Genomic DNA, 26074 nt, shown 5'->3' on the forward strand with positions numbered 1-26074 from the left:
AAAATAAAATAAATTAAAAAAAATTTTTAATTATAAAAATGAAGTAACAGAAGTTTTGAAATACTAAGATTTGAAATATTAAAATATTAAGAGTATACTTCTGGGCAGGATGGATTAGGTTACAGCAGGCAAATGATCCTCCTGCAGTAACTAGATAAAGTGAGATAAATTCAAATATCATGTTTATATAGACGTTTGGAGAGCTGTGGAAGCAATGAGAATTGAAGGAAATAAAATGCCTCGGAAGAGCAGAGAAGAATTTTTTCCAAGACAGGGTGCTTAAAAAACAAAGATTTGCTGGAGAGGAGGGAGGAGTATGGAGAACACAGTGAACACTCACAATGGGATTCTTAGAAAATTAGGACTAGGAAGGAACTCCCTTAATCTGGAAAAAGGAGTATCTTCAAAAGAACATACAGCAAACACAATAATGAACGGTGACAACTTCCCCCGAGATAGGAAAGACACAAAGACGTTCTCTGTTACCACTTCTATTCAAAATTAGACTAGAATTTCTATCCAGTGCAATCAGGCAAGGAAAAGAAAATAAGACATTAAGATTGGAAATGAAGAAGTAAACTCATTATTTTCAGATGACATGGATGTGTGTGTAGAAAATCCAATAGAATCTACATTATGAGAAATAAGTGAATATATCAAGTCCAATATAGAAAAAATAAAATACTTTAAAAAATTACCTTTATAATTTTAAAACATAAACATCAAATACCTGGCAATAAATTTAATGGAAAAATGCATACAACTATATTGAAAAGTACAAAATTAAAAGAGGCCTTTAAATGAAGGGATACATAATCTTCATAGATCGGAGGACTCAATGCTCTAAAGATGTCTAGTCTCCTTAAATTAGTGTATAGGTACAATGTAAACCCAAACAAAATTCTAGCTAATATATTTTTTGAAAATCAACAGCTGATTCTAAAATTTATATGGAAATTCAAAAGCCCAAGAATAACCAAGGCAAATTTATAGAAGAGCAGAAAAATCAGACATGACCTATTATATAATGCTCTAATATTTAAGATGGTATTGGATCGGTGCACAGATAAACAAAAATACCAGTACGGAAAAGGATTCACAGTTCTCTAATACAAGGGGTAAAGTTGATCTGTCACTGCAATGCAAAGAGAATGGTCTTTTCAAAAATGATGCTAAATCAATTGGATATCTATATCTATCTATCTATCCATCTATCTATCTAAGACCCATTCTTCAAACTACATGTAAAAATTAATTTGACGTGAATTATAGATCTAAATGTGAAAAGTAAAACTATAATACTTTTGGAAGAAAACATACGGACAAGTGTTCATAATCTTGGGGTAGGTAAAAGTTTTTTGAAAAGTACAAAAAAGCACTAGCTATAAAGAGAAAACAGAACAAATTGCACTACATTAAAATTTAAAATGGCTGTTTATCCAAAGATATTGTTAACAGTATAATGGCATGTCATAGATTGGAGAAGAGTTTTGAAGACTTATATTGGACAAAGGATTCATGTCCAGAATATATAAAGAACCCTCACAAAACAATTTTTAAAACGTAGACATACCAGTAAAAAATTGGAGAAAAGACTTGAATAGGTATAATCACAAAAAATAATGTGCAAGTGGCCAGTACACATATGATAAGATATTCAACTTAATCAATTACCAAGGAAGTGCAAACTAAAACCACAATTTTATATTTATACACCCTCACCCAAATGGTTAACCTGAATATGACAGATGAAATCAAGTGTCAGCAAGGGTAAGGAACAGTTGAAACACTCAGGGTCAGCTTATGATAGTGAATTGATAAAACTGCTTCAGACATCAGGTTGGTAGTATGTACTACAGCTGAATTTACATGAAAGCTTGGACCCAGCAAGTCCACTCAAAGGATGAACACAACAGAAATGAGAACATATGTAAACCAAAGGATATGTATAATCATTTTCATAGCAGAATTATTTAAAAACTAGAAACAATCTAATGCTCATCAACTATAAAATTAATAAACTGTGATATATTTGTTCAATGGAATATTAAGCAATGCAAATGAACAAGCTATAGCTACAAACAGCATGGATGAAATTCATAAATATAAGTTTGAATTAAAACCAGAAGTAAGAGTACTTAAGGTATAATTCCACTTACATAAATTTGAAAAACGGTAAAAAGGGATCCAAAGGGCTAGAAATCAGGATAAAGGTTATCACAGGTATTGATAATGGTCAAAGAAGTTTCTGGGATACAGGTAATGTTCTGTGTCTTTTTCTTTTCTTTTTTTTTAATTTTATTTTTAACATCTTTCTTGGAGTATAATTGCTTACAATGTGGTGTTAGTTTCTGCTGTATAATAAAGTGAATCAGCTATATGTATACATATGTCAGCATATCCCCTCCCTCTAGTGCCTCCCTCCTACCCTCCCTATGCCACTCATCTAGGTGGTCACAAAGCACCGAACTGATCTCCCTGTGCTATGCAGTTGCTTCCCACTAGCTATCTATTTTATATTTGGTAGTGTATATACATCAATTCTACTCTCTAACTTCGTCCCAGCTTATCTTCACCCTCCCTGTGTCCTCAAGTCCATTCTCTACATCAGCATCTTTATTCCTGTCCTGTCCCTAGGTTCATCAGAACCATTTTTTTTTTAGATTCCATATATATGTGTTAGCATACAGTATTTGTTTTTCTCTTTCTGACTTACTTCACTCTGTATGACAGACTCTAGGTCCATGCACCTCATTACAAATAACTCAATTTCGTTTCTTCTTATGGCTGAGAATATTCCATTGTATGTATGTGCCACATCTTCTTTATCCATTCATCTGTCTAAGGACACCTAGGTTGCTTCCATGTCCTGACTATTGTATATAGAGCTTCAATGAACACTGTGGTACATGACTCATTTTGAATTATGTTTTTCTCAGGGTATATGCTCAGGAGTGGGATTGCTGGCTCATATTGTAGTTCTATTTTTACTTTTTTAAGGAACCTCCATACTGTTCTGCATAGTTGCTGTATCAAGTTACACCCCCGCCAACACTGCAAGAGGGTTCCCTTTTCTCTACCCTCTCCAGCATTTATTGTTTGTAGATTTTTTGATGATGGCCATTCTGACCGGTGTGAGGTGATACCTCACTGTGGTTTTGATTTGCATTACTCTAATGATTAGTGATGTTGAGCATCCTTTCACATGTTTGTTGGCAATCTGTGCATCTTCTTTGGAGAAATGTCTGTTTAGGTCTTGTGCCCATTTTTGGATTGGGTTGTTTGTTTTTTGATATTGAGCTGCATGAGCTGCTTATAAATTTTGGACATTAATCCTTTGTCAGTTGCTTTGCTTGCAAATATTCTATCCCATTCTGAGGGTTGTCTTTTTGCCTTGTTTATGGTTTCCTTTGCTGTGCAAAAGCTCTGAAGTTTCATTAGGTCTCATTTGTTTATTTTTGTTTTTATTTCCATTTCTCTAGGAGGTGGGTCAAAATGGATCTTGCTGTGATTTATGTCACAGAGGGTTCTGCCTATGTTTTCCTCTAAGAGTTTTATAGTGTTTGTCCTTACATTAAGGTCTTTAATCCATTTTGAGTTTATTTTTGTGTATGGTGTTAGGAAGTGTTCTAATTTCATTCTTTTACATGTAGCTGTCCAGTTTTCCCAGCACCACTTACTGAAGAGGCTGTCTTTTCTCCATTGTATCTCTATCCTGTTCCATTGGTCTATATTTCTGTTTTTAGGCCAGTACCATGCTGTTTTGATTACTGTAGCTTTGTAGTATAGTCTGCAGTCAGGGAGCCTGATTCCTCCAGCTCCATTTTTCTTTCTCAAAATTGCTTTGGCTATTAGGGGTCTTTTGTGTTTCCATACAAATTGTAAAATCTTTTGTTCTTGTTCTGTGAAAAATGCCATTGATAGATCGGGATTGCATTGAATCTGTAGATTGCTTTGAGTAGTATAGTCATTTTCACAATGTTGACTGCTTCAGTCCAAGAACATGGTATATCTCTCCATCTGTTTGTATCGTCTTTAATTTCTTTCATCAGTGTCTTATAGTTTTCTGCATACAGGTCTTTTGTCTCCTTATGTAGGTTTATTCCTAGGTATTTTATTCTTTTTGTTGCAATGGTAAATGGGAGTGTTTCCTTAGTTTCTCTTTCAGGTTTTTCATCGTTAGTGTATAGGAATGCAAGAGATTTCTGTGCATTCATTTTGTATCCTGTTACTTTACCAAATTCATTCATTAGCTCTAGTAGTTTTCTGGTAGTATGTTTAGGATTCTCTGTGTATAGCATCATGTTATCTGCAAACAGTGATAGTTTTACTTCTTCTTTTCCAATTTAGATTCCTTCTATTTCTTTTTCTTCTCTGATTGCCATGGCTAAAACTTCCAAAACTATGTTGAATAATAGTGGTGAAAGTGGGCAACCTTGTCTTTTTCCTGATCTTAGTGGAAATGGTGTCAGTTTTTCACCATTGAGAATGATGTTGGCTGTGGATTTTCATATATGACCTTTATTATGTTGAGGTAGGTTCCCCCTATGCCCGCTTTTTGGAGAGTTTTTATCATAAATGGGTGTCGAATTTTGTCGAAAGATTTTTCTGCATCTATTGAGAATTTCATATGGTTTTTAATCCTTCAATTTATTACTATGGCGTATCTCATTGATTGATTTGCATATATTGAAGAATCCTTGCATTCCTGGGAAAAACCCCACCTGATCATAGTGTATGATCGTTTTAATGTGCTGTTGGATTCTGTTTGCCATTATTTTGTTGAAGATTTCTGCCTCTGTGTTCATCAGTGATATTGGCCTGTAGTTTTATTTTTTCAGTGACATCTCTTTTTGGTTTTGGTATCAGGGTGATGGTGGCCTCACAGAATGAGTTTTGGAGTGTTCCTCCCTCTGCTATTTTTTGAAGGAGCTTGAGAAATATAGGTGTTAGTTCTTCTCTTAATGTTTTATAGAATTTGCCTGTAAAGCCATCTGTTCCTGGGGTTTTGTTTGTTGGAAGATTTTTATCACAGTTTCAATTTCAGAGCTTGTGATTGTTCTGTTCATATTTTCTCTTTCTTCCTGGTTCAATCTTGGAAGGCTGTACTTTTCTAAGAATTTGTCCATTTCTTCCAGGTTGTCTATTTTATTGGCATATAGTTGCTTGTAGTAATCTCTCATGACCCTTTGTATTTCTGCAGTGTCAGTTGGTACTTCTTTTTCATTTCTAAATCTGTTGATCTGAGTCTTCTCCCTTTTTTTCTTGATGAGTCTGGCTAATGGTTTATGAATTTTGTTTATGTTCTCAAAGAACCAGCTTTTACTTTTATTGATCTTTGCTATTGTTTCCTTCATTTCTGTTTCATTTATTTCTGATCTGATCTTTATGATTTCTTTCCTTCTGCTAACTTTGGGGTTTTTTTGTTGTTGTTGTTCTTCTTCTTTCTCTAATTGCTTTAGGTGTAAGGTTAGATTGTTTATTTGAGATTTTTCTTGCTTCTTGAGGTAGGATTGTATTGCTATAAACCTCCCTCTCAGAACTGCTTTTGCTGCATCCCATAGGTTTGGGGTTGTCCTGTTTTCATTGTCATTTGTTTCTAGGTATTTTTTGATTTCCTCTCTGAGTTCTTCAGTGATCCCTTGGGTATTTAATAGCATATTGTTTAGCCTCCATGTGTTTGTATTTTTTACAATTTTTTCCCTTAATTGATATCTAGTCTCATAGCATGTGGTCAGAAAAGATACTTGATTTCAATTTTCTTAAATTTACTGACGCTTGATTTGTGACCCAAGATATGATCTATCCTGGAGAATGTTCCATGAGTACTTGAGAAGAACGTGTATTCTGTGGTTTTTGGATGGAATGTCCTATAAATATCAATTAAGTCTATCTGGTCTAATGTGTCACTTAAAGCTTGTGTTTCTTTATTTTCATTTGGATGATCTGTCCATTGGTGAAACTGGGGTTTTAAAGTCCCCTGCTATGATTGTCTTACTGTTGATTTCTCATGTTATGGCTGCTAGCATTTGCCTTATGTACTGAGGTGCTCCTGTGTTGGGTGCACAACGGTTATATCTTCTTCTTAGGCTGATCCCTTGATCATTATATAGTATCCTTCTTTGTTTCTTTTAATAGTCTTTATTTTAAAGTCTATTTTGTCTGATATGAGAATTGCTACTCCAGGTTTCTTTTGATTTCCATTTGCATGGAATCTCTTTTTCCACCCCCTCATTTTCAGTCTGTATGTGTCCCTAGGTCTGAAGTGGGTCTCTTGTAGACAGCATATATATGGGTCTGGTTTTTGTATCCATTCAGCCAGTCTGTGTCTTTTGGTTGGAGCATTTAATCCATTTACATTTAAGGTAATTATCAATATGCATTTTCCTATTACCATCTTCTTAACTGTTTTGGGTTTATTTTTGCAGGTCTTTTCCTTCTCTTGTGTCTCCTGCCTACAGAAGTTCCTTTAGCACTTTGTTGTAAAGCTGGTTTGTTGGTGCTGAATTCTCTTAACTTTTGCTTATCTCTAAAGGTTTTAATTTCTCCATTGAATCTGAATGATATCCTTGCTGGGTAGAGCAATCTTGGTTGTAGTTTTTTCCCATTCATCACTTTAAATATGTCCTGCCACTTTCTTCTGGCTTGCAGAGTTTCTGCTGAAAGATCAGCTGTTAACCTTATGGGGATTCCCTTGTATGTTATTTGTTGCTTTTCCCTTGCTGCTTTTAATATTTTTTCTTTGTACTTAATTTTTGATAGTTTGATTAATATGTTTCTTGCTGTATTCTCCTTGGATTTATCCTGTATGGGACTCTCTTTGCTTCCTGGACTTGACTATTTCCTTTCCCATATTAGGGACATTTTCAATTATAATCTCTTCAAATATTTTCTCAGAGCACTTCTTTTTCTCTTCTTCTTCTGGGACCTCTATTATTCGAATGTTGGCACATTTAATGTTGTCCCAGAGGTCTCTGAGACTGTCCTCAATTCTTTTCATTCTTTTTTCTTTATTCTGCTCCGCAGTAGTTATTTCCACTATTTTATCTTCTGGGTCACTTATCCATTTTTCTGCCTCAGTTATTCTGCTATTGATTCCTTCTAGAGAATTTTTAATTTCATTTATTGTCTTGTTCATCATTGTTTGCTTGCTCTTTAGTTCTTGTAGGTCCTTGTTTATTGTATTTTCTCTATTCTGTTTCCAAGATTTGGGATCATCTTTTATATCATTAGTCTGAATTCTTTTTCAGGGAGATGACCTATTTCTTCTTCATTTGTTTGGTCTGGTGGGTTTTTACCTTGTTCCTTCATCTGCTGCATATTTCTCTGTCTTTGCATTTTGTTTGATTTACTGTATTTGGAGTCTCCTTTTCACAGGCTGTATGTTTGTAGTTCCCGTTGTTTTTGGTGTCTGCCTCCAGTGGGTGAAGTTGGTTCAGTGGCTTGTATAGGTTTCCTGGTGGAGGGGACTAGGGCTTGTGTTCTGGTGGGTGGGGCTGGATCTTGTCCTTCTGGTGGGCAGGGCCACGTCTGGTGGTGTGTTTGGGGTGTTTGTGAACTCAGTACATTTTAGGCAGCCTCTTTGCTAATGGGTGGTGTTGAGTTCCTGTCTTGCTAGTTGTGTGGCATGTGTTGTCCAGCACTGGAGCTTGCCAACTGCTGGGTGGAGCTGGGTCTTATTGTTGAGATGGAGATCTCTGGGAAAGCTCTCGCCAATTGATATGACATGGGCCTGGAAGGTCTCTGGTGGTCTAATGTCCTGGACTCAGTTCTCCCACCTCAGAGGCTCAGGCCTGACACATGGCCAGAGCACCAAGAACCTGCCAGTCACATGGCTTGGAAGAAAAGGAAGAAAAAGAAGGAAAAAAAAAAACACCAAACAGACAGAACCCCAAACCAAATGGTAAAAGCAAAACTTTCTACCTTGTCAGCCTGGCTTCTGTTTAGGACTTCCAAGCTGCTATAATTCTGAGAGTCATTCTCATCTCTGCTCTTCTCCAGTCCTGAAAATTATAAGCCAGGAACTAATCTATGTCCGTGAATTTCAGTAGTAAAAAGCAGTCAAAAATGTCTGGTGTCATGGAGTTTATACAGGAACTGAATTGCCCAGCACTTTTGATCTCAGACTTCCCAGTCCCCAGAATATTTCCTTGCAAACTGGAAGGGAAGATCCTTGAGGACAGGGAATACCCTTGTTTCTCTAATGCCTATTATAATGCCTGGTCCATCGCAGAAACTCAACGTGTAATCAGGAAGAACAAATCTGACTCCATACTGGACCAGTTTCTTTTACTTTAACCTTTGTATTCGACTGCTTTTGCTTAGTCGTACTAGCTCAAGCAGGTATGAAACCAAGCAGGACCCTGTGGGGCCCTTGCAAGTACAACTCCTTCTCGTGTCTGTTCTGTTTCTTGATATGAACACTGGTTATACATTGAAATGTGTTCACTTAATGAGAATTCATTGAGCTATACATGTATTATAATTCGTAAACTTTTCTATATAAATTGCACATTTCAATAAAAGTTTGCAAAGTATGCATTTCACAAAGGAAATAAAATCATTTTGAGTGTATGAGTCAGAAAATTAAGTAATATTAAGTCATTGTAAATGTAGAACATATGGCAAGGCATATTTCATAAAACTGCAATCATTTGTGTATCACTGGGAAATCAATGTCACTTCAAAATAGTAACAGGAACTTCCCTAAACAAAGTTACTGAAATTAAAGCATCAAGTTAAACTTTTAAAAATCTTTATTATGTAGGGAACATAAAAGGGATATTAGTGTCTGATTTGGGAAAAATTTTGACCTCCCTAGAATATTGCCTGAATTTGATGCAAAATGTAGACATCTCTTCTTTTTGCTGACATTCTATGGAAATATTCTCTCCAATATTTCAAAATGTCTTTCAAATGCGATCTGTTATTTCAGAGAATCGATTTGAAGGTTTTAGTTTATTCATTTATCATCTAATTCTGAAATGGTACCAGATGTATAAGGGAGTAGCTTTTCATTTGTTTTCCCAAGGGTAATATAAAATTAACAAATAGCTTACATATTCACCCAAAACAATCACTGTGAAACAGAACACCACATGTAGCATATACCATGTCATCTGTGATTAGAGGATGGAAAATATCCTAATGAAAGGTTCAGAATGGCATATCCTTCCAAGAATAAAATGGATTATAGCAATGCAATTCTTAAAAGTACTATTTTATGAGTATTGATAAAATGTAAGGGTTTTTAAATGTTTTGCATAAACATGAAGACATATTTCAATCAATAATACTATTTTTATATTATGTAAATATAGATTATTTTTTAAATGATAAAGTTATAAGAATCAGTTCTACAGGTTTACAGTCAAAAAAGGCATACTGTCCTCCTCCTTATAAAACAAAAAATCATGCTATGATTTGACCATATATGAATACTGGAAAGAATCCCCAATATTTCTGTTTTGTCAGGTCTCTTCCTTGGAGTGCTTCTCATTTTGAAGTAATACAACCTAGTTATTAAGAGCTTCTATGAGACGCAAAGCCGACCTAAATTTAGTCTCCCCTTCTTAGATGTTGTGTGGTTTTTGGTAAATTATTTATTAGCCTTAATATTTCTGTTGAGCTTACACTTATAAAATGCTTAACTCATTACCTGGCAACTAATATGCATATCAAATTATCTTACTTTCATTCTAAAAAATATTAAACATCACCTGATACTGCCAAGCTTAGTCCTCCAGGAAAATGATTTATCTTTTAAAATCATGAGCCTAAATTCTTTCCCTTGTTTCCCTCAGCAAAGCTGAGAGGTTGCCACTATAAAAATAAAATAAAAACAAACCAGAACAAAATTTGCTCAAAACTTGGTGGAACCAAAAAGGAAATAATTACTAAAAATACAGTTGTATATAAAATAGCTTATCTAAAGATTGGTCTTTTGACCTTCTGAATCCCAATAAAAGCAGAAAGATATTTTAATAAAGCCTATAATCTGCATTTTCCCACCTCCAGAAGCACCCTGTGTGTGATCTTATCTTCCAGTGCCCAGAGAATCTGCAGTGACGCCAAGGAATCTGCATTTAAAAAGCTTTTCAAGTGGTCCAGTTTTGTAGCGAGGCTTGGGAATCACTGCATAACATCAATTAACCTAAATCACTATGAAATGATCCATAGTAACTTATTGGAACAGATCTTCCCTTCCCATTTCTCTTCCCAAGACACAAGCAGATCCTGGGAAGAAATCTTGTTCAAATCTGCATTTTAAGGTCACAATAATGGTTGCACTTTAACCCTTAAGCAATCGTAACATTGTCACAAAGAATAAATACACTATAGGAGAAAGAGTGTTGTTTCTATCTATTACAAACCCATCACTCCCTTCACCCACCATCTCCTACCTGTCATATCTATTTCATTCCAAAAGAACTTCTTGGTGTGGTGACATTATCTGCAAATAGTTATATTTCAGATGTTCATTTATAGCATATACCTCAGAAAATCGCTTTGAAGTCATTTGGTATGGTAACTGAATTTTAGAAATCAAAAACAGCAGAACTCTACTAACTTTAGAAAGATTATCAAATTTGTTCGACTATAATTTCTTTCATTTTTGTCAAAAAGAGTATGGTGTAACTCCTATGGACAGCCTTTGAACTTCCTGTTTAACTTCAAAATCCTCTTACTTTGATATTTAAGTAGTCTAAATATTAAAAAAGGAAAAAAGTCTATCTAGAATCATTTTCAAATTCCATACATCCAATACTTACTTTGATTAATAAACAAATTGCCTGAAATTTGTTTCTATTTTATTTTTACATTGTTAAAACATTTAAAATAACACAATATAATGCACTGACTAAATGCTGGATTTTGGAACCAAAAAGCCTGAGTTTGAATACTAACTATTCCACTTGCTCATTCTCAAATCTTTGCAAATTTACTTAACCTTTCTGTCTCTGCCCAGATTCCTTAGGAAAAAACAAAGGTAAAATGCATCACTAAGTTGGTCACAGCCATGTCGATAACTTGATTTCCTAAGACATCTTCAGAGAAGTCATATCTTACACGAATACCCTCTCTAAACAAGCTATCCATAGAAAAAAGAGAAAGAAATTTACCTACCCACCTCTATTCCCCACTGGCCACGGTTTATTCCCATGGAGTGTTGCACAATATGGGGACCCAGCAGTTTCCAAGGCGTCTTTTGCCTTAAAAGCAACAGGGAAGACTCAGGACAGGAGGCACAAAGTAAACGTTGAGTTTGACACAATCGTATTGTGTCCATATGGACTTGGAGCAACCCCTGTAGTCAACACAACCCCTGTAGTTAACCCTTGGCAGGTAGTGGTGGAAGTGACAGTAGGTGGGAGTAGCAGTGTATTAGTCAACTATTGTCATGATAGCACTGCCTAACAAATCACTTTAAAACTTAATGGCCGAAAAAATTAAGCAATTCAACTTACATAGGTTGGGCTCAGCTGGGAAGCTTTGTTTTAGGATGTTTTAGGTTAGTCGGATTTGGCTCCAGGTTATGGAGTCATGTATTGTGACCTCTGAGCACAATTCAAGTCTGCTTGCTTCACATCTGCTAACATCCCACTGGCCAAATCAAATCACCTGTCCAAAGCCAAATTCGAGAGATGAAAAAGTGTGTGCCACCAACCATGAAGTCATGGGCAAGGATGTGGAAGAATCATTCCTTTACAACTGAGTGATGAATTAGGACCAGTAATTCAATCTACCACTAAGACAGCTGTCTTCATGACTGTAGGAAGCAGTACAAGCTGTTCTTAGGGTCACTCTGACCATATATCAAAGCAAATCCTCAGATCTCAGTGACACATAAAATGAATCCAGTACTCAGGATAATCCTTAATTTTTTCATCTGTGAAATGGGGATAACAGTAATCCTTAATACATAGGGTTTATATTTAGGATTTTAAATGGACTAAGTTGTACAAAACAACTTTTAACACAATACCTGGCATCATGTCAAGAGATGTTAGTTAACACACACTCTACCAAATAAAAGAGCCTGTTAGCTGTATTTCAGATACGTGCCAGTGGCTATGAGAGTGAGTAAACAAAAGAATGCATGTGTTTAGCTAGCTTATTTTGACTTGTTATTGTAGAGAAAAAAAACTCCAACAGTTTACTTCTTAATCATGTTGAGTTAATTTAACAGTATTATCTTTGTAAATGTAAGACGGCCTATTTTAAATGAAATGAGGAAAGATAACAGGGATCCCTCAGCTATTTCTTGTTTCATTTAGAAGGCTATCCTGCATTACCCTTTTCCTGAATTAATTTCAGTTGTAAAGAATGCTGCTTTTGGTACAGGCACGTGGTCTTTGCAACCTTGGAAAAAGAAGGAATTGAAATTGCTCAAGGAATTCTCTACAGTACCAGAGAGATACAATTTAAAATTTGGTTGTAATTAAAGGAAACAAACAATTAAAAACGTCAGGATGACAAGTCAGCATGGCTAACTGAAAAAGGAGTCACAGGAATCTGATACTTTTATGGTAAATTGCAAGCAATGATTGTAAAAGTCTTAATGATGAGAGATAAGTTGGGAAGGCAGGAGGGTGGAAACCTGTAGGTGGCCGTTCTCCTAGTGATCATACTCAGTCATTGTTATTGAATATTTATAGTTGGAATTAAAAACATTTGTTTAAATAGACATGTATATTTATATTAAAAAGATTTTCTAGCACACTTGTCTGATGCTCATTTTATTTCTGTTTTACCTTCCAGTTCTTCACTCTTTGGATGATTTACTACCCAACATTGAATAGGAATTATTCCTTATTCCCTAACTATGCTTATTCAAAGCTTTAATACTCTGTTATCAATGTTATATTTCTATAGAAATACATCTGTATGTCAAGTCATGAGAATATATGAATAAATTATGTTTATGTTTTAGTGTCTACTACACACCAGTCATTTCACAAGAGAGAAGCCAAAATATCTATACATTCATGTTTGGGGTTTTTTATTTCTTTCTTGAAATGATTATAATATGCCCTTAAAATTTTAACATGGTACAAATACAGCTATCTCTATGTGATGGCGACAGAAAGAAGCAGAAAAGGGAGTTGATGGCAAGTTCTTCTGAAACCAAAACACAAGCATTTTTTAGTATGGTCTATTTAAAGAGCACTTTCTTTTAGGAACCCAGGAGAGATTTACAATGGTAGCTGTTTCTGTTTTTAGTTTTCACCATGTGACTTTGTGCAAGCCTTGATTTTCCAATACATCCCAAATAAGACAAGCATTAATAGTTTGTGTCAAAGACTTGCTTTCTATAGAATTTCAAAAGAGATCAAAAGAAGCAGAACTTGACTTGGTGGGTATGAAGTGTGAGGTCAGAAAACATAGGTGGGCTGCAGGCTTTACCGTGCTGGGCCAGGGGACCTGTGGAACCACAAAGTCTCTGATACTGACTCACTGGGGAGACTCAGTCTTCAACAAAAACCCTGCTCTGTACTTCCTCCAATGAGCCTAAGACCTTCAGGATATTTTCCCATGATTTCTAGTTACTTTTCAGAGAAATCTGACTGGTCCTTTTAGAGGTAGATTAGATTTGGGGCGAAGAGGTTACAATCACTGTCTGGTTTTTTCCTTCCTTTTAATTTGCAATGTTGCAGTTTTATTTATTGTCTATTTTTTTCACCAATTTTCCTTAATTGCCTTTGCATATTAGACCTTTTGGGTTCCTTTTTCTAAAACAAATGGCTATTAGAGTCCTGGTTTCAATCTGACTAACATTTGGTCTTGTATTATTTTTAGTTATTGGGCCTTCCTGGAACAAAAATGCAATTAAAGCTAATTTTTCTTCAGCATCATTCTTGTTTTACTCTTGGCCCTTTGAAATTTTATTAAGGGAAGAATTGCTCATCAATCTCTTACATCTCAATGAGTAGGTGAGTCAACACATGCCATCTCCAAAGTCATTTGGCATATAAAGCCTCAGTTCTGTAGAAATAAAGCTATTAAGGCCAATTTGTCCAGTTTATGAGCATTTTGTATGAAGCAGGAATTTTCTTAAATGCAGTTGAAATTACATTGTATGGACAACTTCCCACTTGGCCTACTTCACTTGGTTATTGCATATAAACATCTTCTTTCCAAAACTAAATTATAAGCTCGTTTAGCTCAAGGGATATTTGAAGGTACTTCTTTGGAGCCTTTAACAAGGCCTAAAACTAAGAATACCTTCACATACTTATTCATTACATTATATTTACTGATATGCCACTATTTAGAATTATCATCCACACGATTGAATAAACACAGCTTCAAATCCAGATCTCATTCTTTGCATTCTGTCTATAAGCAGACTATGCTACATTGTAGGGACCAGGAAACCCTAGTTACATCCCTATTACTAATGCCATTTGAAATCTCTGAGCATGTTTCCAGTTCTGAGCAACAAAGTCATTGAGAACCATCTTCATGAGCACATTTTAAATCATCCAGTTAACTTTGTATTTTGGGGTTCATTACACCACACAAAACATGATGTTAAACCTTTCACAATATATCATGTCATTGAGCTATTCTCTTTTGTTCTGATGTGAGGATATTGCCTATCACTAGAAAGGAAAAATAAAAGTCTAAGTCTAGATATATTTTGCAAAACGATACATATGAGTAATAACATAGAAAGCACAACGAGAAAATCTGCCTTGAACTCTGCTAACTGTATCTAAATTAATTAGGTATCTTTAATTGCAAAAAACAGAAACCCAACTCAAACAAGATTAATTAAAATAATGGAATTTACTGAGTGATGGAAGTAGAAAGTCAAGGTTACTTTGGATATGGTTGTATCCAGAGATTTATGTGATAGCATTAAGATTCTCTTTCATCTTTCTATGCTGCTATATGCTTAGCTTCAATCTCAGGCAAAGATAATCATAGGAAGCCCCAGTCCTTATAGCTTGTGATCTCATATAAAAGAGGCAGTTGTGTCTGCACCAAAATCCCTATCAATTCCTGAGAACTTTGATGGGCCCTTGTTTGGACTACATATTCACTCTTATCATGAATGAGTTGAGGCTATACGATTAATTGCCCCAAGAGCATCAGAGGGAGTAGAAGAAACGCACTTCCCAAAACAAAGTGTTTTAGGCAACCAGATAGAAATAGAAGTCTATTGAATCACAGAAGTTTTTATATCCTTCAGTTTATGTTCACATATAATCAATAATTTAGACTAATTATAAATATTGTGCATATGCAAAGAAAACAGCCTATATACTGAAATTTTCCTTACTATATCATCAGCTTCTAGTTCATAAAACATTATTATTGAGAAAGCAATATTATAACAGAGCCTTATAAATTACATACTCTTAGACCCAATGCATGGCAAAACTGTTTCATGTTAAAATTTTTATATGCTATTCAACTTGTATCTGAAACATACTGAGTTTGTATGTTTAATAATGGTTTTATAATTTACTGTATTTCAGAATGAGTTCAGAGTATGAAAAAATATTTAATATATTACAACATCTCCATTCTCTAACTCAGGTCTAGGTAAACATTTCCTATAAAGGATGAGATAGTAAATATTTTAGGTTTGTGAGTCATAAGGATTCTATTGCAACTACCAACTCTGCTGTTGTTGGAGTACAAAAGGAGCCACAGATAATTCATGAATTAATGAGTGTGGCTGTGTTCCAATAAAACTTTATTTACAAAAACAGGTGGTGGAATGGATTTGGCCCATGTGCTGTACTTTGCCAACTTAGCTTGGTGAACACTCAGTATTTATCACACAGGGAGTCTCAAAACTCAGAGAGGGAATCACGACCTGAATTGACAATGTTTTAATCACGAACAATTCTAACTTAAAGTCAATTTATTTCTCCTTCATTTTGAACTTCCTACTTTTAATTGGAAGATTGTCAAAATTAAGTAGAAAAAATTGTATCAAGTACACTGAGATTCTTCCTACAAAGTATTTAAAACAATGACTAACATTTTATTGTAATTTGTATTTACCTAGTACTCTCATAAGAAACTGAATCATTGGTTCCTCAGACCAACCCTATGTGATGCTGCCTTTTTACCCTAAGTCCTTCCCACCCATTCCCCTCACTCAGCAAGGCATAGACCCTTTCCATTTTAAGGAATTTACTTATAATCACTCTGGGCACATAAACAAGGAATGAAAAAAAACACAAAAGTAAACTTTTTTCTGACCTCCTATGCTAAAAGGTCCTAAAGTATTTGCTGATACATTTGCATTCCTATCTTTTCTTCTAAGTAGAAGAAATTATGATACACTCCCAGATCTTTGGCAAAGCCAATCTAATTCCTCCAAATATTTCTAAAATGTGTAAGTACATCTATATAACAATATTACAAATATCTCTGCATTAGAAAAAGCATCCAAAACAATTATTTAATTACTTGATACTAAAGAATTGATTGATAGGTATGTTTGTGTTCAATATGCAATGATTAAGCACAGTATTGTATACAAATCACCTTTCCCTCATCTGTCACAAATATCGTAATGCAAATAAATAATGAAAAATATAATCAAATACATTATAAATGAAAATAACACTTAGAAAACTTAGAAAACTAAAATAAGCAGAAAAAGCAAAAATGTCTACCTCATATCAAAAAAATTACCTGAGTGAACTTTGGTGGCAAGAGGAAGAAAATGGAAGACTGCTGTTTAGCAACAGATGAGGGAGTAAGGGTAAGGTGGTGAAGGAGTGAGTGAAGAGATCTAGATTTTTTAACATTTCATGGTTTCTAAGGATTGCACTGAAAAGGCTGTTCTTTGCAAGCATGTGTGCACTTAAGCCTACAGTTTTAACACATTGTGGTTTATTATGGGCTTTGCAATTGGATAGATCTCGGTCTGAATCTTTGTTTGGTCACTTAGTAGCAGCAGCTATCACGGCAAGTTATTTAAACTCCCTTCAGTTTCCCCATTATAATATGGGAAGAGTCACGCTTATATTAATTACGGGGTATTGCGAGGATTTAATTATACAACAAATGTTATTGCACAGGTCAAAATAGGTGTTTTATAAATACAGTTTCCTTCCCCACTGACCCAACCTATTTTTAAGCATCCAGTTACAGTCTAAAACGAGTCGATTTTGGAAGAGCTTACCAAACGTCTAGTTCTACCATACCGTATAGATTCTGGTTCAAAGATGATATCATATAACCTAGAGGTTATTAAACCAAAGTTTTGGTCTCATTTTAATCTATAACATAAAACAAATCAATAACAATTAAGCAAAAATAAATTTAAAAATCTGAAAGTTTGAGTTCTCATATATAACACAGAGGTAATAAAATCCTTCCTGGTTATATTATACGTAAACTGACCATATAATTTTTCATCAAGCTGGGATACTTTGGAGAGTTAAAGTGAGCACTATTTATAGACCAGGGCATCAGGCTATGATCATTGTTACTAGAAGGTTATGTTAAAACCAAATGATGGGCTTCCCTAGTGGCGCAGTGGTTGAGAGTCCGCCTGCCGATGCAGGGGACACGGGTTCGTGCCCCAGTCCGAGAAGATCCCACATGCCGTGGAGCGGCTGGGCCCGTGAGCCATGGCCGCTGAGCCTGCGCATCCGGAGCCTGGGCTCCACAACGGGAGAGGCCACAACAGTGAGAGGCCCGCGAATCGGAAAACAAAAACAAACAAAATAAAACAAAACAAACAAACAAAAAGAACCAAATGAGAAGATGTATATCAAATTGCAAAGCACTATACCACCTGCCTAAGGGATGACAGATTTTATGCTAAACTGATTTTAAAAAAGCCCAGTTTTGCTTTCACCAACCTGATCTTACATTTTTTCCAGTATCCAACTTCTGTTAGATTTAAAAGTATTTAGAATTAGGGGATTATGGATGAAAGTGTCTTAATGTCTGTGAACCTAGATGATGTCAGCATGGGTACCTAAGCAGAGCTCATGGAAAAAGTCAGAAAATCAAAGCTACTTTTAGTAATAAGTGATCATGTGCAAGGTGATGGTATATTGCTCTTGAAACAGGTTTATATTTCAATTATCAATTTTAAAATGTCCAAGCAGATGCAGTTCTAAATGCAATTTTCTTCTTGTAATACCTTTTCTAGATGTTTTTCAGTTTTACACTCAATTTTTCAGTTTGTAACATCAATGAATCAGTAAAAAGCATGACACTTCAAGTACTATTCATTTGAAAATGGAATTTGAAAAAAAATCACCCTCAAATTCTAGGAGAATCCAGGCTGGACAATGGTTATAGACCTCCTGCCCTGTGCAGCTTGCTGTGAGAATGTGACATAGCACCACCTCATCCTGAGTCAATGGCCAGCCACTGGCCTTCATTATAAGCGAAACGGCTGTTTGAAGAGTGGTACCACGGAGAGGAAAGTTATAACTTGATAGAGCTGAGGAGGGATCCAGACTGAACAGATTTCAACAAAAGTTATGCAGAAAGATAACTCACTAGAAGCACTGTTGTTCATGAAACTATGGCTGGGAAGAGACAGCATTCTCTCAGGCTATTATTGCAGTAGTTACAGGCAATTTTCAAAGAAATTGTATTACTAGTGATTTTCAAAGAAATGGCAGTAAAAAATAGCTTCCTGTTTCTATTTAGCAACTGGTACATAGCTGAAAGAGAAGCCTCAATGGAGCACAAACCAGATACACCCTCTGTGATTCTATGTCTGCAAGTAGAGCTTCCAATAATTGGCCATTTATTTTTTTCAAGTCAACAATTATTTTGTCCACTTCATAAGTAACGTGGTTCTAGGCACTAGGGATATATGGATGAAGGAAACAGACAAAATTTTCTCTCTTAATGGCATTGACACTCTATTGGAGGAGAACAGAGATCTATCAAGCTTTTTAAATGATTTTGAGGGACTCTAACATTTGCGTACTAAGACTGTCTAATGCAAAAACATAAAGACTCAAGTATAATAAAAATCCACCTATTTACTTACTTAGCAAATATTTTCTGAGTGTTCTCAACTGTGTAACTTTAGGATCTAAGGAGATGGATCCTTGGTTCCCATGACATTCACACAAATATCCCATTTGGTTCTTGATTCATTTGATACAGTTATTGAGGCTCACAATATGCAAGTGTTCAGAGTCTAGAGAGAGACAGAAAGACGAATAGATGGATGTCATGCAATATAATAGAGGTACATGGACTATGTGCTTTAGAAGCACAAGGCTGATGTCACTAACTCTGCCTGGGCTTCTGGGGATATTTCTCACAAAAGATATGACATTTGGATTAGGACTTAAAGGATGAGTTAGACTTTGCCAGATAGGGGAAAAGGAAAGGGTGTTACCGCAGATATAACAGCAGGTACAGATGCACAAATGAAGAGTAGAATTTTACCCATATTATAATATGGTCATGCAAAGGCCTTCTAGCTTCTTTATTTTTTATAACAAGCTGATGACCATTCTCACTGGACAGCGGAGGAGCTGCCAAAAAATACTGGCAATCAATAGAACCAGTGTCCTCTAAATAGATTTTTTTAAAAATTTGAAGTAGCATCTAATGGTTAAATAATCAACAGTTCCAAGTTCAGCTCCATGTCAGAGCCATTTTTTCCTTCCCTACCCCTTCTCAAGCCAATGGATGAGTATAGGAGAAGCTTATGGACTGAATGGCATTTGGGGAGAAGTACTTAGGTGGTCTTTGTACTGGTTTCTGCCTCAGGGCAGATTCTCATTCACTGCTGCTATCAACTGAGGTATCAGGCAGGTAGGACCACAACTTTGCCTCCTCTGTGGCTCGATCTCTTAGCCTTAGCAGACCCAGCTGTCCTCCTTGCTAATTTTTTTCTCACTGGCAGTATGGATACCCCTTGAATTTTGGCTTTCACTGTTCTTTATCGCTGAACTAAGCAGCTTACCCTAAAGCCCTCAGCTAACATGGTGCCATTTAGCCCTTCTGCAAAGAAGCTCTAATATTCAATAACTATACCCCATTGGGGAACTTAAATGTTACATGTCTCCATTTTCTTCTTTGTTAAACGGGGTTCTTCTTCAATGTGTGGTTGCATAGATTAAACGAGTTAATAAATACAATGTGCTAAGAAAGATGCCTGTCGTATTTACAGGCAATGTGTGTTTACTATTGTAATTAGTTCTTCATTCCCCCTTGAGGTACGTAGGAACTTCTGGGTCCTTTCTCTATTGTGCGCATGGCACCTGGAGCCAGGAGCACTGCTTCAGGTCACCTATGGAGCTGCATCTTTTGCTACAGCTACCGCCTCTACCACGTTGGCATGCGATCACCCTGCATGGCAGTCTCCTTATGCTTTTGACTTTTTCTTCAACTTAAAGAAATCCCTCTTTCTTCTTGGGATTTTGCCTCAGAGAAGTGAAGAAAGGACACATTGCAGATTTGAGTACCTTTGTCTTTTCTTCCTAGACCCTGGGCCAGAAGGCATAGACTATTTTCCCTTTTCATCTTGGAGGGGAATTTCCCTTTATGTTTGAGTTTCCAGAACTGGCTCTTGATGTTAATATGAGCTAAAATATTTTTTAAAGAATTTTTTCATTCCAAAGCTTGCCTTTCAGAACCACTGTTTTACCATGGACTCCCCAAATTCGATTTTGAGTGTCAAAGGCTCAAACATGAATCCTTTCTCTTTATCTTCTTGATATAAAAATTCTAGTCCCCTCTAAGACAAATAATGCCTCTTGAAAAATAGTAAGAAAATAACACATAATGAAGTGTAAACAAGGAAAAGCACATGCACATATTTCAAAATTATTCTCATTTTATTCATAAGTATTAAAAGGTTTAGTGTATTCAAAAAGCAGGAAATAGTGATTAAGTTGGTGTTATAAGTGTAGGATTGATGTGTATGTGTGTGTGTGTGTGTGTGTGTGTGTGTGTGTTTTGGGGGAGGTAGGGCAAAAGTTGAAAGGTAGGTAAGAAGGCTAACAAGTGAGGTGCAAGAAACCAGTTTCAATCAGGTTGAAAAGAGCATCATATGCCAAGCTAAGTAATTTTTGCTTTTCATTTAGCTGAAATAACAACACTGTATTAAGCGGTGTTAATATTTTTGTATGTCCATTTCATGTTTTAGAAAATGAAAGCTCTGTGCTATTAAGCTATTCTCCTATGTTATCATCACTATAATTATCAGAGCCGGGATAAAAATTCAGTTTTCCTGATTTATAATCTACCATATTACCTGTTTTGTTTTGTTTTTAACTTCAAGTGACTTCAATGGACAAGTTATAAACTGACATTTTCACTTTTGAGATAAATGAGATAAATCCGAGAGAACAATTACGTAAATCAAAAACATTTCATTGTTTCCGAAATTCCTGTGCCTCTTGCAAAACAGAATCTCAAGGCTGTGTTCAATAAGATCCTCTGATATATTTACTGCTTGCCTATTACTCACGATCCTATGTGCTTTCACAGTTAGTAAAGACTCAGTAATTCTAACTATGAGGATATCAAATTGCACTTTCGTACAGTCCAGATCATGTTATTTATTTTTTTATTTTTTCCATACAATTTTCTGAAAACGATGGTATAATTTCAAAAGTGTCTAGCAGATTAATGGCAAATCTTTTGTAGAGATCTCCATAAACATGTTCTTTTATACCACTGTGTCACTTAACCAAGGCCTAAGAGATACGACAAGCTACTCCAACCACATTTTCTGAAACGAATATGAGTCTGTCTGAAATGTCACTTAGAATCATCTTTAGGTAAGTCTACTTGCTAATAACGCAGGGGATAAAATATAGTTTTGCACTTAAGTGATTATTTTTGACTATGTAAGCAGCCAGTAATGTCAATTCATGACAGAAAGTCAATTCTTTATATCAATAATTTAGCTGCTCTTTTCATTGAGAGTGCAAATACTTCATTCATTTGAATAAATATTTATTGAATATCTATTGTTTTTCCACTGAGGATGTACAGATGAATGAGGGAGCACAGTCTCTGGCCCCCTGGAGCTTACAATTGTACAAAGGTTAAAAGGAAAAAAAGTGTCTATGAGAATTTCTAATGAATAAACCTTAACTAATACAAGGTATCATGGAAGCCTTCCACAGAGAAATTATCTTTAAACAAAGATGTGAAAGCTAAGTAGAATTTGTCCAGGTAACTAGTTAAAGAAAGATATTCCCAGGAAGAAGGAATAGCATATGCCAAGGCTCTGGTTCGGGATAAGGGGGGTTTAGGGAATTCAAGGAATGTAAAACTCTGTGGAAGAAGCATAATGAGGAGGGAGACAGGGCCAGATCATGAAGGAATTCATAGGCCAAGTAAAGTATTTCAAATCTTAAGAGACGGGAAAAGTCACTGAAAAATTTAAGTGAAGCAGTATTGTGGTTGATTTTTATTTTTAAAAGATTACTTCATATCAGAGCCATGTTGCATATAACTCAGGAGGCACCATTCATGTTCACCATTCACCATTCATAGGGGGTTCTGCTCCAGATACTATGTTCTGCTCCAGAATGGATCAGAGGTGATGAGAGTGAAAATAGGACTATCAGGGAAGAGAATGCATTGGTCCAGGCAAGAGATGACAGTGGCTTAGATTTAGGTGGAAGAAAAGTAGTGAAGAGAAGTGGAAGTATTTGCAACATATTAAGGAGACAGAATTCATGATACATAATGTGTGATTATGGGAGCTGATATAGAGAAAATAATCAAGAATGATTCATCGCTTCCTGGTTCATTGGCTGTGGGTACAATTTGGGGGTACAGGGAGCATAAGAGGTAGAGGGAATCATAACTTCTTTTGGAGGCATGGTAGTTTTGAAGGACCCATGAAACATATGGGTGGAGATTTAGAATAAAACGTTTGGTATTTTGTTCTGGAGCTCAGAAGATAATTTTGAGCTAGAGACATAAAGTTGAGAATAATCACTATAGAGATGAAATTGAAGTCACCCAAGTGGCAAAAATCAATAAGTTAAAGCAGGTAGAAAGAGAACAGAGGGACTGGGGTAAAACCATCAGGACTCCTACAGTTAAAAGTCTAACAGAAGAAAAGTAGACAGGGAGGTGGAAGCAAAGCCAGGAGAGGGGCATGGAGTAAAAGGAATTGAGTCTTTTAAAGCAGAATGAGTGTTCAGCTATGCCTAAGGCTGCTGAGAAGACAGAAGGAGTTTCCATTACATCCTGTGACATAGAGGGCCTTATCCACAGGTGTGCCTAGGGCAGCAGTCATACTGGATTGAACTGAGGACTGAATGGGGGATGAGGACATAGGGAGGCCAAGAAACTTGACAGTGAAGTGAGCATGATAGAAACAAACTGGGGAACAATATGGAGTCCGAAGATTTCTAAGTGGATGGGAAGTATCTAGTACAGAAGGAGGTTTTGAGTATACATGAGTAGCAAAAGATCACCCATGAGAGCAAGAAATAGAGAGGGAAGAGGATTCCAAGCACAAGAATTGGGCTTTGGGAAGAAGGAGGAATAATTCCTCCACTGGGTTAGGTGGAGAGGAATAAGGGAGGTATATTTAGCTGGAAGAAGTTGTACTGGGGGTGGTTGTGGGACCACTAGCTTCTGTTTCCTCTGCAAAGTATGGGCTAAAGAGTTAAATCACACATGCAAAAAAAATAGTGTAAAAGCTCTCAAGAGAGCAAACAATTGTTTGTCTTGTGTGGAGATTGGAGATAAGTGACAAGAGAAACATTGCATGGCCAGGTAATGTTCAGGGCCCAGTTTAAATTGGGAATCAAGGACCAAAATAGCTAATACCTTAAAGAAAACAGAAGTGCAAAACCCCAAAATCCTGAAGAGTCAAAAAAAATTATTTTACTGAGCATCAAATACATAGGGCCTGGTGCATGTCTGTAGTAGGAGGAGATGTTCCTGTGTATTACATTTGTCTGCGTGTGTACACGTGTGTGTGTGTGTGTGTGTGTGTGTATATATATATATATATATATATAAAAATATAAATTGAGTTAGGGTTATACTTTCCATATATGTGTGTATGCAGGAAGTATAACCCTAACACAATTTTGATCCAGATAACCTTAAACTTCCAAATTGGAACAGTGATACTGATTAGCAAATTATAAATTGTATCACATGAGAATGATCAGTAATTGCATACTATCAGGGTCTAGAAACCAGGATTCAGGATAAATGGAAGCGTTCTGGGATTCCCACAACACCATAATTGTTTCTTAACTACTTTCAAATGGCCATTGCAAGATAGAATTATTAAGGCCAAGGAACTCAGGTTTGTCATTTTTTTTGTAATTGTGAGGAAAATTAATACTGCAAAGTCTCTCAGGAAGTTACCATTTGGTTATGTGGAGAGTTAAGCCATGTCTCACCTCACAGCCAAGAGGAGATAAACCTTACTCTGTGAGTCAACAGGCTATCATCCAAGAAATGAGAATGAAACAGATGAAGACGATGATCCTCCCTAAATCCAAATTCACTGTAATTATTTATTCCTTCCTCTGAATTTATTCAGCATATTGTTTTTAACTCTGTTTAGGATATATATTAATCTTCCCTGTACGGTAATTGATTATTTATGTCTTAGTCCTCTGCTACATTTTTCCTGGACTTGAATGACAATGTGTTGAATGAATATTTCCGCATGGTTTTGAAGAGTGCCTTATTCAATAATAAACCTTAATAATTCATTCAACAATTATTACTCATTGCCTTCCGTATGCCAGATATTGTGCCACACAGACAACACAGTAGGGAAACAAAACAGATATGTTTCCTGTTCTCATAGAATTCACAGTCTAGTGGGGAAAATAGGCAATAAATAAACAGATGCAGAACTGAATACGTAATTGAAAATTTAGATGAGTTGCTGAGCAAAAGAACAGCATGATATGAGAGAAAGTGAATTAACTTTATATTAAGTGAAAACTTTGAGAAAGTCACAGATAAACCAGGCTTTCTCAACCCCAGCATTATTGACATTTTAGAATGGATGATTCCTTGCTGTAGAGAGCTGTCCTGTATGTTGTAGAATGTTTGGCAGTTTCCTGACCTCTACCTACTAGATGCCAGCAGCACCATCCCAGTTGTAACAACCAAAAATGTCTCAAGATATTGCCAAATCACCCCTGACAGAGAACCACTAATTTAAATTGAGACCAAATGTATAAGAATTTAGCAGGGGGAAAGAAGGTCAGAAGAGCGTTATTCCAGGAAGAGGAAACATCATGAGAAGTCCATGCAGGCAGAAAAGAGCTCTGAGCATTTAAATAACTACAAGAGGCTGGCATGGCAGGAGTATTTTGAATGAGGGAAAGATTGGTGCAAGTAGGGTGGGAAAAGAAGGCAGAGGACAGGTTTTAAAAAGGGTCTTTATAAGTATTGTAGAGGAGCTCAGAATGGGAAGCTACAGGAGAGTTTTCAGTAGGAGAGTGGCAAGATCAAAAGATGTAATTCATATTTTAAACTCTCTCTCTCTCTGTGAGAGTGGAAATGAGGAGGCCAGCTAGGGTCTACTGCTATTTTCCAGGATGATGGCTTGGCTTACAGTGGAGGATGAAGAGATGGTAAGGAGTAGACACAGCAAAGCTACATTTTGGAAGAAGAAACAGCAGGACTTACTGTATACATGACTGTTCAATGAAAGGAGGAATGAAAGGAAAGAGAATTATTTGAGACCTCCATTGATTTGTAAATGTATGTATTGGATTTGTGTTACTTGTCCAAAATGATAAAATTTGGGGTTGGGCTTAGTCCTATGCCTTTAAGACATTAAAGATATTAAAATTTAAAAATTCAAACTTCTTTCATATAATAGCTTTACAAATATCCTCTAGCTCACTATGTATTCCACACCTGATCTTCTCTACAGACTAAAATATGAAGGACTTTCAATAGCTCAGTTCATCGCATTGTTTGCTATTCTCTTAACCTACTCTTCTTTGTCTATTAAATTATAGCCTCTAAAACAGAAAGATTTACTCTAGTATTGCTCTCAAAAAAGCTCTCAAAAAAGGGGAGTGAAAATATTTCTGATAGACATATTACACTATTCATTAATCTTGAAGTTTCATTAATGAATATTCCTGTCATTCAA

This window comes from Neophocaena asiaeorientalis, unplaced genomic scaffold (genome assembly GCF_003031525.2).
Source record: "Neophocaena asiaeorientalis asiaeorientalis breed wild unplaced genomic scaffold, Neophocaena_asiaeorientalis_V1.1 scaffold70, whole genome shotgun sequence".
Lineage (NCBI taxonomy): Eukaryota > Metazoa > Chordata > Mammalia > Artiodactyla > Phocoenidae > Neophocaena > Neophocaena asiaeorientalis.